The following is a 12,425-nucleotide window of genomic DNA, read 5'->3' as shown; positions in this document are numbered from 1 at the left end:
TGGTTTGTCTCAATCTAAAACATTAGTCCTGTTTGACATAATTGCAGAAATCGTCTTGATAATATCGACAGCTGAAAGATTAAAGTTCTATTGACACCCTCGTGTTGTCGAGATTATGCAGTTAAAAGGAATAGACTATAAATAAATGTAGATGTTTGATTTTAATGACACTTATTCACTTTTATATTATGGCTAGTTTTGGTACTGTGTTTATGTCGCCCCTTCAGGTGCAAAGTAAAACCTGGATTTTTAAATGTGTCCAGTTGAGAACCGCCGATCCATATGATATAGTGGAAGAACATACTGCGTTTCGCCAGCAGGTGGCAGCACTGCACTGTTCCCGCAGGCCCATAGTAACATGAAGAGCATTACACATGCTGCTGACGGTGAGCGAGCGCGAGAGAGAGAGAAACAGAGCTGCAGCACTTACATAAGAGAGCCAGCTGCTCTCCTAAGCTATTTTCCCTGTGCGTGTGTGTGTTTTCTGCTCACCTACCCTCTCACATACTTTGAGGACAGTGAAATCCCACACCTCCATAATTTTTTGTTATTGTTATTTTAGCTGTGTTCATGTCGCTTGCAAAGACATAAATATACAATTTTGAACACCATGTACCTTAGTAATACCATGCTTGTTTGTTTTTTGCAGTTGTTCTTTGAAAGACCTTGGCATATTCCATAATTTACATAGTACATGAATATGGTAATCATTCAGGCCCTTGTTTTTACCATCTGTTACCATATACGTAAACCGTGTTAGGTAACATTTACAATGTGATTTGATTTCATAATGTCTTCAGGTCTTTCAGCAACTACACTGTTATTTAACAACGTTCAAATGCTTAAGCTCAAAGTTAGAAAGTTCCAAGCGTGTATGTGAATATTACAATCTTTTAATGTGAGCGTTTAGACCGTGTGAAGACGCTTTGAGTGTACACACACAGTCCTTGAGTTCACTTGTGAACAAAAGTACACTTTAGCATACTTTTAAAAAGAGAACTTACTTATTACAGAAATAATATTCTGGTAACGCTTTACATTTATTAATCTTATTTAACTCACATAAAATCAAAAGTTGTGACTGTTAACATGAATAAAAGCACTGTGAACTAACATGAACAAACAAACAGCTGTATATTTATTAACTAACATTAAGAAAGGTTACATTTTGTAAAAAATTATATTGCTCATATACATGTACTAATGCATTAACCAAAATACTTTAAAAGATTATACTTTAGTATGAACTGAATGTAATGGTCTGGACATTGCATAATTGCATGTTATTTGGAATTAAATGAAAATGTATTAGTTTAAAGTAATATTAAATGCAATTAGTTTAATGTTAAAAGTGTTTTTTGACCCACTTAAGTAGGACTTAAGTACCTCCTTAGATGTAATTTCATAATTACTTCTATTGTTTTATGAAATATGGTTAAAGTGTACTGCTGAATGTACTGACAAACATTATGGTATAAATACACTTGAATGAATACCAAACTAACAGTTAAATTATAATCAAGTACTTTACATGTGTTTTAGTATGTTAGTAAACACATTAAACTTTAAAGCATGACAAGATTATTAAAACATAATAATTTAAAATGTACTTTAAAGTAAAACTTTTAATTTGACATTAGTACAAAGTGCACTTTTTAAAAGTGTGTTAAAAAACAGTCATGAAAATCCTTAAAGGGTTAGTTCACCCAAAAATGAAAATTCTATCCTCATTTACTCACCCTCATGTTGTTCCAAACCTGTATAAGTTTCTTTATTCTGTTGAACACAAAAGAAAATATTTTGAAGAATGTTGGTAATCAAACAGTTCACGGTAGCCATTGACTTCCATAGTAGGAAAAAAAAATGGTTACTATCAACTGTCTAGTTACCAAATTCTGTAAAACATCTTCTGTGGCTTTTAATGTAGTTATTTTATATCATTTGCAGTTTTTTAAAAGTATATTTTTAAGGTTTGAAAGTTTCACTACAACTATTGCATTTCTTTTTCACAAGGGTTTGAATGTGCCATTACAGAGCATGCAAAAAAACATTGTCAAATGAGTAGGTCATGGGTCAAAGGGCAGCGGCAACATGGCCGGCGTTCAGGCAAATGTCAGGGTTTCCCTGTGGCTGAATCAGGAATTATGAATCACAGGAGCTGGGCAAGACGAGACTGTGTGAATGCGACAAACTGTCCATGTGAAGTTTAGTATCACGAGGGGTATAAGGGGTGACGCCCTTCCCCTGGCCATTCCCTCTAAACATAGAAGCGCCGCGACTGACCATGTGCTTTGTGTGATGTATATTTCGGTGAGGTGTTAGTATGTCTGGCGGGGATTGTGAGCACATGCGTAAGGGAGAAGAGTGTGAAAGGTTTGTTGATTTCATTGGTATCTCTATATTTACACACACACACACACACACACACACACACACACACACACACACACACACACACACACACACACACACAACAGCTCAAGTGTCTGGCAGTGCTTTGTTTATCATTGGTTGCACGGCTGTCCATTTCTTGCCCATTATGCCTGTTCTAACCTTATTTTTTTGTATTGTAAGCCTTTATTTTTATTTTAACATTACATTTAAAGGCACAACCTCAAAACAACAGGAATTTTAGTTTGATTTAAATACAAGCTGCTTCTTTAAAGGGATAGTTCACCCAAAAATGAAAATTCTGTCATCATTTACTCTCCCTCAAGTTGTTCCAAACCTGTATGAATTTCTTTGTTCTGCTGAACACAAACATAAGATATGTTTGTGCCCCCCCCCATCCCTTTAAGAGGTTATAAAAGGGCATTTCTTAAAGGAACAATTTTAACAAAAATTTAAATTCTGTCATCATTTGCTCACATTACTCTTAAATGTCATTCACTCTTCTGTATATTGACAATGGGCATGTTGTGTTTGGTTTATAGGACACGTGAGAACAGATCTGGCATTGACGTCAAATCTGGTGTGCTACGTGTGAATATGCACATGTGGAAATGACATTCGAGAGCTACTGCATTAATAGTGGATAATGGCTTAATTTTGGGTCTTTTCATCACATAAAGCTATTGTATGGCTCTAAAACACTTGAAATATAGTGCATAAGGACTACTTTTATATACTTTTTTGGAGCTCGATAGCCTCTGGTCAGCAGGCACGTGCACAGAGAGACCCCAAGTGCCCTTCTGGCCTTTGATTAGATAAGTGCCCTTTTTGCAAACCATTTTTAGTTTATGTTATATTCTAGTTTTTGTTTATATTTGGCCCATGGCATCAAATCTCAATTAATTCTCATCTTGAAGGAATGGTTCACCCAAAAATTTAAATTCTGTCATAATTTACTAACCCTCCTGTTGTTCCGAACCTGTATGAATTTCTTTCTTCTGCTGAACACAAAAGAGGATATTTTGAAGAATGCTGGTAATGGGCCCCATTGACTTCTATAGTATAGAAAAAAAATACTACAGAAGTCAATGGGGTCCATCAACTTTTTGGTTACAGACATTCTTCAAAATATCTTCTTTTGTGTTTAGCAGAAGAAAAAAATTCATACAGGTTTGTAACAACTTGAGGGTGAGTAAATAATGACAGAAATTTCATTTTTGGGTGATCTATCCCTTTAATTTTCACTTTAGGGTGAACTATCCCTTTAATAATTCTGCGAGACGGCACAAGCCCCTCCCAATCTCCGACATCCCTTGTCACAGCCACCCACGCTTGCATCCATGACTCCCGGGCCTTCCTTCATTGGTGACAGCCAGGTAACCATCGTGTTTGCTCTAAACTTCTGCACTGTTTGTCACCGCTGTGAAAATAAACCACTATTAAAACATCTCAATACAGCCAGCCCTCCATTAAACTTAGCAAACAAGCTAGTCTGGTTTTGACGTAAAAATAGCATCGTGCAAGGTCATAAATGCTACCAAAATGAATAAAAATGCCCCCAAAATTCAAGATATGATTTGCTCTTGAATTTTGTGTTTATAACAAAATATAGTTTAGCAATATCACACGAGCAAGAGCAAAATGTGATATTCATTTAAATTTAAACAATAGTACAATAAGCTGATTATATGAATTGACAGTTTTTAGACAGAACGTTGTCAATTTTCACCGTTTTTGCTCTATTTTGCCAATGAAAATAGCAGAAAAAAAGCAGAAAAGTTGCGTCTCCCAGCAACACACAGCGGTGTTTCGTTCTTGAATGATTGACAGTTTGAACGAATCGGGTGAGTCAATGATTCAATTACCCATTCATAAAGTCAGTGGATTGCTTCTTTCATGAAAGAATCAGCCGGTTTGAACGAATCGGTTGAAAGAATGATTCTATGATTCATTTAGTACGACTTGCCGCCACCTACTGGAGGTTTTAGTTTCTTATATAAGTATCTTCATTTTCCCCAACATTTCATATTTCTATATTCAAAATGTTTGATTTTATATTGTTAATCTCATAACACTATTTAGGCAATCATAATTGCAGTGTAAATGGATTATGATAAATGGTAAGAATACTGGAAAAATGTATCACATTTTCACAAAAATATTAAAGGGTTAGTTCACCCAAAAATGAAAATAATGCCATTTATTACTCACCCTCATGTCGTTCCACGCCCGTAAGACCTTCGTTAATCTTCGGAACACAAATTAAGATATTTTGTTGAAATCTGATGGCTCAGTGAGGCCTGCATTCACAGCAATGACATTTCCTCTATATTTAAATCAGTTCATGTGAGTACAGTGGTTCAATATTAATATTATAAAGCGATGAGAATATTTTTGGTGCACCAAAAAAACAAAATAACGACTTATAAGGTGATGGCTGATTTCAAAACACTGCTTCATGAAGCTTCGGACCGTTATGAATCTTTTGTGTCGAATCATGATTCGGATCGCGTGTCAAACTGCTGAAATCACGTGACTTTGGCGCTCCGAACCGCTGATTCGACACAAAAGTTTCATATGGTCTGAAGCTTCATGAAGCAGTGTTTTGAAATCGGCCATCACTATATAAGTCGTTATTTTGTTTTTTTGGCTCACCAAAAATATTCTCAGTCGCTTTATAATATTAATATTGAACCACTGTACTCACATGAACTGATTTAAATATGTTTTTAGTACATTAATGGATCTTGAGAGAGGAAATGTCATTGCTGGCTATGCAGGCCTCACTGAGCCATCGGATTTCAACAAAAATATCTTAATTTGCGTTCCGAAGATGAACGAAGGTCTTACGGGTGTGGAACGACATGAGGGTGAGTAATAAATGACATTATTTTCATTTTTGGGTGAACTAACCCTTTAAGCAGCGAACTGAAACTGTTTTAACACTTATAATAATGAGAAACGTTTCTTGAGCATCAAATCATCATATCAGAATGATTTCTGAAGGATCATGTGACACTGAAGATTGGAGTAATGATGCTGAAAATTCAGCTTTTGCTTCACAGAAATAAATTACATTTTACAATAGGCTAATGTATTAAAATAGAACATTTATGTAAAAGTTATTTAAAATTGTAATAATATTTCACAATATTACAGTTTTTTGATCAAATAAATACAGCCTTGATGATCATAAGAGACTTATTTTAAAGACATTTAAAGGATCTTAACGCTTGCATTTACTTGCATTGTATAAGAAAGAACAGCGTGGACATTCTTTAAAACATCTCCTTTATTGTTCCACAAACTCAAACGGGTTCAGAATGACATGAGAGTGAATAAAAAATGCTATTCCTTTAGCAGGGTATAAACCGTCTTCAGTCTCTGCTCAGTCTGTGTGCGGTTTCAGTGGGTTGTTAATGAAGTAAAAATGAGTTTGTCGTCAGTTTGTTATCCCTCTCATTACTGCCCATCCGTTGACCTATCCGCCCTGTGATGTGTCTGTAATTTATCAAGGCCTCTGAAGGCTGTAATGATTCAGGCTTTTTAATATCCCTGCACTGCAGTCCTCCAAATTTAGAGGTACAAAGTGAATGTGTGTGTGTGTGTGTGTGTGTGTGTGTGTGTGTGTGTGTGTACTCAGCATGTTTTTTTCCGCTCGGCTCACAAAGTCGCCCCTAAATTTATCCTGACAGTCTCTGGGGAAATGCCTGGAGAACAGTGCTTATAACCACAAAGGGGCTTGCAGAGCACAAAACTAGAACAAGAGCAGCCGAGACATTTCTCTAGAACAAAACCTGTCACGGGACACTAAAGTTTGAGCAGCTCCGCTCCATGATTTTGACAGGTCAAAAGTATAAAATAGTTCCCTAAGTGTAGAAGTACACTATGAAAAATAAGACCAAATATATAGAAAGGTAGTTTGATGTTGCTGAGGTTTTCTGAGTAAACTGTAGTGGATTGCTTTGTGGTTGTTAGGGTGTTCTTGTTGGTTGCTATAGGTGGATTCTTAGTGACCCAAGTCTCTATGACATTCTGGTGTCATTCTGGCTCGGGCTGCTTCTTCAATGTCAGTTTATGAGATTTTTTTTTTTTTTTTTGGCATGTTTTTAAAATTCTGATCACATAGAAAAGTAGTAGTGCACCTTTATGCAACAAGCTACATGATTTGAGGTGTCATTCATGTCGAATGGCGCAGGGTGGGTTACTCAACAAAGTTTAACCCCTAGGGTGTGTGTGTGTGTGTGTTATTATGAGCAATAGTAATAGTGGTGGTTGGTTGCCTTAGAAAGTACAGAATGTGCTCCATAGATTAAAACGTGTCAGAACATGCATGAGACTAAAACCAGTCACATGTTCCCTAACTTCCTCAATAAACCTCATGCATTTTAGCCTGGAGGAGAATACAATGTGAAAGGCCAATGTAAGAACAACACACACACACACACACACACACACACACACACTGTAATGGTTTTTATACTGTACAAACTGTATGTTCTATCCCCCTACACTACCCCTAAACCTACCCATCACAGAAAACATTCTGCATTTTTACATTTTTAATAAAACATTTAGTATGTTTTTAAAGCTATTTTAAATATGAGGACTCATGAAATGTCATCATATTTCATGTTTACGTCATAATACCAGTGTAATACACACACACGCACAAGCATACACACACACACACACACACACACACACCTACCTCTGGGGAAAAGGTGCTGCTTAAATTCCCAGTGCTTTCTCTCATCCTCCTGTCACAGCATATAGCCAATCATTAGAGTCAGACAGCCATTACTTCCTGCTTATGGGAAGTAAAGAGAGAGAAATATATATATATATATACAAGTAATTGGAGAAACTGCAATGCTCAATATTGCAGATGTAACAATTCCCTCCTATCATTTAAAAATGCAAGTCACCTTTTTGATAGAGGAATCAGATGTTTTTTACTCTACACCTGTATTTGTGATCAGTGTCGTAAGTCTCTTATGCTTATCAATGTTGCTTTTATTTGATCATAAGACACAGTAAAAACCTGAATATTGCAACATTTTATTACAATTTAAAATAACTGTTTTCTATTTGAATATATTTTAAAGGGTTAATTCACCCAAAAGTGAAAATTCTGTCATTAATTACTCACTCTCATGTCGTTCCACACCCATTAGACCTTCGTTCATCTTCAGAACACAAATTAAGATATTTTTGATGAAATCTGAAATAGGGCTGGGCGATAAAACGATAATGATATGTATCGCGATAGACACGTGATCGATATCAATAAAAAATGTGTTCGATAAAACGTTCGATTTTTTTATTTTATTCTTTGTCGGAAGAAAACAGAGGTTGCGAAGCAAGTTTGGTTGCATTAACAAAGGCACTCGCTCTCTGGTAACCTAGCAACGTAGGGAGTGACACGCTAACAGCCAGTCATGTAACAGTATCTTTTTGGTTGCGCCATATCGTTGTCTCGTGCTGGTCTGCTGGATTCCTCTTCAGTAACCGGCAACTAATAAGCAGAAAATGAGTGCCGCAGCGAGCGAGGAAATTGTAAATAAAAGAGGAAAAGTCAGCTCGCCAGTATGGCAGTTTTTTTGGATATTATAAGTCTGACCGTAGTCAGCCCAATGTCGTCTGCAAATTATGCAAGACTGGTAATACCACGAACTTGATGTACCACCTTAGCCGTGCTCACCCTTTGGAGCACAGCCGTATTCAACCAACAACATCTGTAGCTGCAACACCGCACATTTTAATTATTTGAGTTTTCCATGGTTGTTGACATTTCTGTCTTAATAACTGAGGGGATTATGATCAGAGGAAGGTTAAGTTTAAAATAAAAATGTTTAAATGTAATATATTTTTCTCCTGGTCCTTTAGTACCTTTCTGAACCTTGAAAGTGGTGGTTAAATTGCTGTCTATGGGGAATAAAAAAAAAAAGCTCTCAGATTTTATCAAAAATATCTTAATTTGTGTTCTGAAGATGAACGAAGGTCTTACGGGTGTGGAACGACATCAGGGTGAGTAAATAAGTAATGAATTTTCATTTATGGGTGAACTAACCCTTTAAAATGTAATTTATTCCTGTGATGTAAAGCTGAATTTTCAGCATCATTACTCCAGTCTTCAGTGTCACATGATCCTTCATAAATCATTCTAATATGATGATTTGATGCTCAAAAAATATTTCTTATTATTATCAATGTTGAAAACAGTTATATTTGTTGAAACTGTGATGCATTTTTTTCACAATTCTTTAATGAATAGAACGCTCAAAAGATCTGCATTTTTGTAACATTATAAATGTCTTTACAGTCACTTTTGATCAATTAAGTTTGTTCTTGCTGAATAAAAGTATTAATTCCTTCTTTTGTTTAAAAACATATTAGTGTATGCTATTAAAGCAAAAGCTTAGCCAACAGTTTTGAAGATTTCAGTCTTTCCTCCATGTTGACTGGAGCTGTTGTAGGCTATAACTACACTAGCTGCCCGGGGTGTTGCAAAAATGGCCGCTAAGTGAAGCGATAATGCATTCAGAATCCATTTTACTTTTATAATGTGATGTGTTTTCAAGTGAAACGGTTATTCAATGAGAATAAAATGAAGGGCAGCACTTGATTTTATGTATTTAGAATTGATTGAATTGTAAAAAGTGGTGTATATGTTTGAAGGGCAGGAATTGAAAAGTAAGAGGACTAGTAAAAACTTTTATTCAAATTGTAAATGGGTTATAAACAGAAAGCAAGCAAAGAACGCTCCCTTTATAATCACTGAAGCTGTCAATCACTGCTACGTTCAGCGCCTGCTCACTGAGATCCACACTCCTGCCAAACTCCCGCTATGATCAAAAAAGCTGTCTATGTTGCACAATGAATCTCTTACTTACATCAAGTTTACACTTTGTTAGTAATATAAAAGTGTCACCCGAGCTTGCAGAACTCTAAAGCACGCGGTGAACGAAAACGCTGCTGTTTTGAGCGGTGTTGATCGGATTCTGACTAATTTAAACACCTCTGATTGGCCATTGCGTCCACGCACTCAACAGATTTGTCTGTGATTGGCTGCAATGATCAATGCTTCAAAAACATGTTGTAAATTGAAACCTTTGATGCTCTACACAGATACACATGGGATCGTTTGAAAGCAGCCGCCTATCAGGTATTACCGGTACTGCAGAAATGCTGATATTGTCACATTTTTTTTTTTAAATTTCAATAGCGACTTGGTACTTTTGACAACCCGAATGTTGACTTTAAGTGTGCTTTGGTTTTTGGGAATGAGGGACAGGTGCATTAGGAATCGTGTTTAATTTATCACTTTGACTCAGCACCTGTGCTCTCTGTATCCTGTTTCATGGATCAGTGTTTTGGCTTTCACAGCATCTCTCTCATTCTCTTTCCTATTCCCATTTGTCTCCTCCTCCTCATTCCATCAGCACCATCCTGCTCTCTCTCGCTCTGATGTGCGTCACAGGCTGGGTAAACACGTTTGCTGTGGGGTCTGCTGCTCACCTGCTTTGAATTTTACATAGAGAGTTGGCTAGAAGCTGAGAGAGACCGTGTGTTTGTGTGTGTGTGTGTGTGTGTGTGTGTGTGTGTGTGTGTGTGTGTGTTAGATGAGCTCCTCTGATCTCAGAGGCGTGAAGACACATGCTTCATTAGCCATGTGTCAGAGACAGACCTTCAGAGATCACTGACCACTGCAGCTCAACACTATCAGCATCTGTTTGCACATTTCAGGATTCATTTTATATGGCAGATCACAAGTTTATTCAGATCTCATAAGCCTGTTGGAAACTGTAGCAGAGCCCCATTAAATGCAATACAGCCAGAAAATTCGGTCATTATTTGCTCACCCTCGTGTTACTCCAAACCCGTATAAATTTTGAATTTCTGAAGAATTTAACACACCTGCTCCCCATTCACACCCGAGACCTTGTAACACTAACGAGTCACATGACACCGGGGAGAGAAAATGGCTAATTGGGCCCAATTTGGACATTTTCACTTAGGGGTGTACTCACTTTTGTGGCCAGCGGTTTAGACATTAATAGCTGCGTGTTGTTATTTTGAGGGGACAGCAAATTTACATTGTTATACAAGCTGTACACTCACTACTTTACATTGTAGCAAAGTGTAATTTCTAATGGCTTAAGACAAATTGAAATATAATGCAGTTATAAGTCATATTGACTACTTTAATGATGCTCTTTGATTTTTAATTTCTAATTTTATTTTATTTTTTATTTTTTATTTTTTTGGAGCTTGGAAGTATAAACTGTTTTTGTATGGAAAAGAGCTGTGTGATTATTTATCAAAAGGTCTTTTTGTTCCCACAGAAATACATGACTGCAACCAGGTTTGGAACATGTAAATAAAAAGAAATAAAAAAATCTGAATGAAAACTATTAATTTAAATACCCCAAGAGATCAAAATTGCAACTTTTAGTCCATATAATTAACTTTTGTAACCATCCATATGCTAGTGTATGTCTAAACGTTTAAAAATAGAGGTAAAAAAATAGTACAAATTAAATAAATAAAAAAATATAAATATTTACACTAATGTTCAAAAGTTTGGTATCTATTTTGTAAAGAAATGAATCATTTTATTCAGCAAGGATGCAATGCAATTAATCAAAAGTTACAGTGAAGTATATAATGTAATGTAACAAAAAATACATTTCAAATAAATGCTGTTCTTTTTCTATTCATCAAAGGATCCTGAAACAGTTTCCACAAAAATATTAAGCAGCACTGTTAATAATAAGAAGAAATGTGTCTTGAGCATCAAATCAGCATATTATAATGATTTCTGAAGTATCATGTGACACTGGAGTAATAAATGCTATATACGAAAAACTACATATCAGACTACTACAGACTAGGCTGGGCTGAAAATAAGTATTTCCATCTGAGTTAATATCACGTGTGATGGTGTGCTTTCTGTGTCTAAGTCAGCATTGTTCTGGCTTTCACCGCTCATGTTTTCAGCACCTTGGACAGCGGCCAAACAGAAGCACGTCGCTGAGTAAGTGCGAGAGATTCTCCCGTCGGTGTGCTGTGATTGGTCAGATTTTGAGAGGCTCTGTGACTCATAATGATGCCAGAAGGCAGCGACAGAGTGATGAGCTCAACCATGACTGAACTGGGCCTCTCAACAGAGAGCCGGACCACCACCTGCGTCTGTTAGTCCACACCGCCACTGTCCCAACACAACAAAAACAGACACCACAAACCTTTTGTTAAAGGAATGATCTGGGTTCAATACAAGTTCAACAGATAGTTCCAAAAAAAACAAAAAAATACTATTCTGTCATAATTTATTTGCCCAGGCTGCATTTATTCGATCAGAAATACAGTAAAAACAGTAATGTTTCAGAAATCATTCTAATACGCTGATCTGATGCTCAAAAAACAGTTATCATCAATGAAAACTGATGTGCTGCTTAAAGAGAGAGTTCACCCAAAAATGAAATTATCCCATGATTTACTCACTCTCAAGCCATCCTAGGTGTATATCTTCAATCAGACGAACACAATCAGAGATATATTTAAAAATATCCTTAGTCCTGCAAGGTTTATAATGGTTGTGAATGGGGGGCCACGTTTTGAAGCCAAAAATAATGCATCCATCCATAATAAAAATAACCCAAATGGCTCCAGTGGGTTAATAAAGACCTTCTGAAGTGAAGCGATGCATTGTTGTAAGAAAAATCTCCATATTTAACTTCCGCCAGAGGACCTGTACGCAGAATGCGCAAGTCGACTTGCGCAAATTGAGTAACCCGTGACGTGATGTATGACGCAGGATGTAGGAGTATCGTAAACTTAGACGCCTCTTGCGGTTCAAACAAATAGGGCTGGGCAACAATCTCAGGCTTATCTTCTCTTATATTGACATTTCTCTTTAAAAATTCTTATTTTAGACTTCTAATTCGTGACCGGTGATTTGTTTTGCTCTATCCTCTGCGCTTCCGAGTTCATCAATATGTCATGTATCGGTTTAGAGGTTACTCTTCCGC

At 36.5% G+C, this 12,425-nt stretch overlaps 1 protein-coding gene across 1 annotated transcript in view; it reads right to left on the bottom strand.

Annotated features, from left to right (window-relative positions):
- Positions 1–12,200, bottom strand: part of rps2 (ribosomal protein S2) — a 71,148-nt gene extending 58,948 nt beyond the window's left edge. Inside the window, exon 1 of the mRNA XM_051884928.1 lies at positions 12,196–12,200. The gene's annotated coding sequence lies outside the window, so the exon portion shown is untranslated. The remainder of the gene's footprint in view (positions 1–12,195) is intronic.
- Positions 12,201–12,425: the final 225 nt, after the last annotated feature.

The sequence above is a fragment of the Ctenopharyngodon idella genome, chromosome 3 (genome assembly GCF_019924925.1).
Source record: "Ctenopharyngodon idella isolate HZGC_01 chromosome 3, HZGC01, whole genome shotgun sequence".
NCBI classification, from domain to species: domain Eukaryota; kingdom Metazoa; phylum Chordata; class Actinopteri; order Cypriniformes; family Xenocyprididae; genus Ctenopharyngodon; species Ctenopharyngodon idella.
This window is presented reverse-complemented; position numbering and strand designations above follow the sequence as displayed.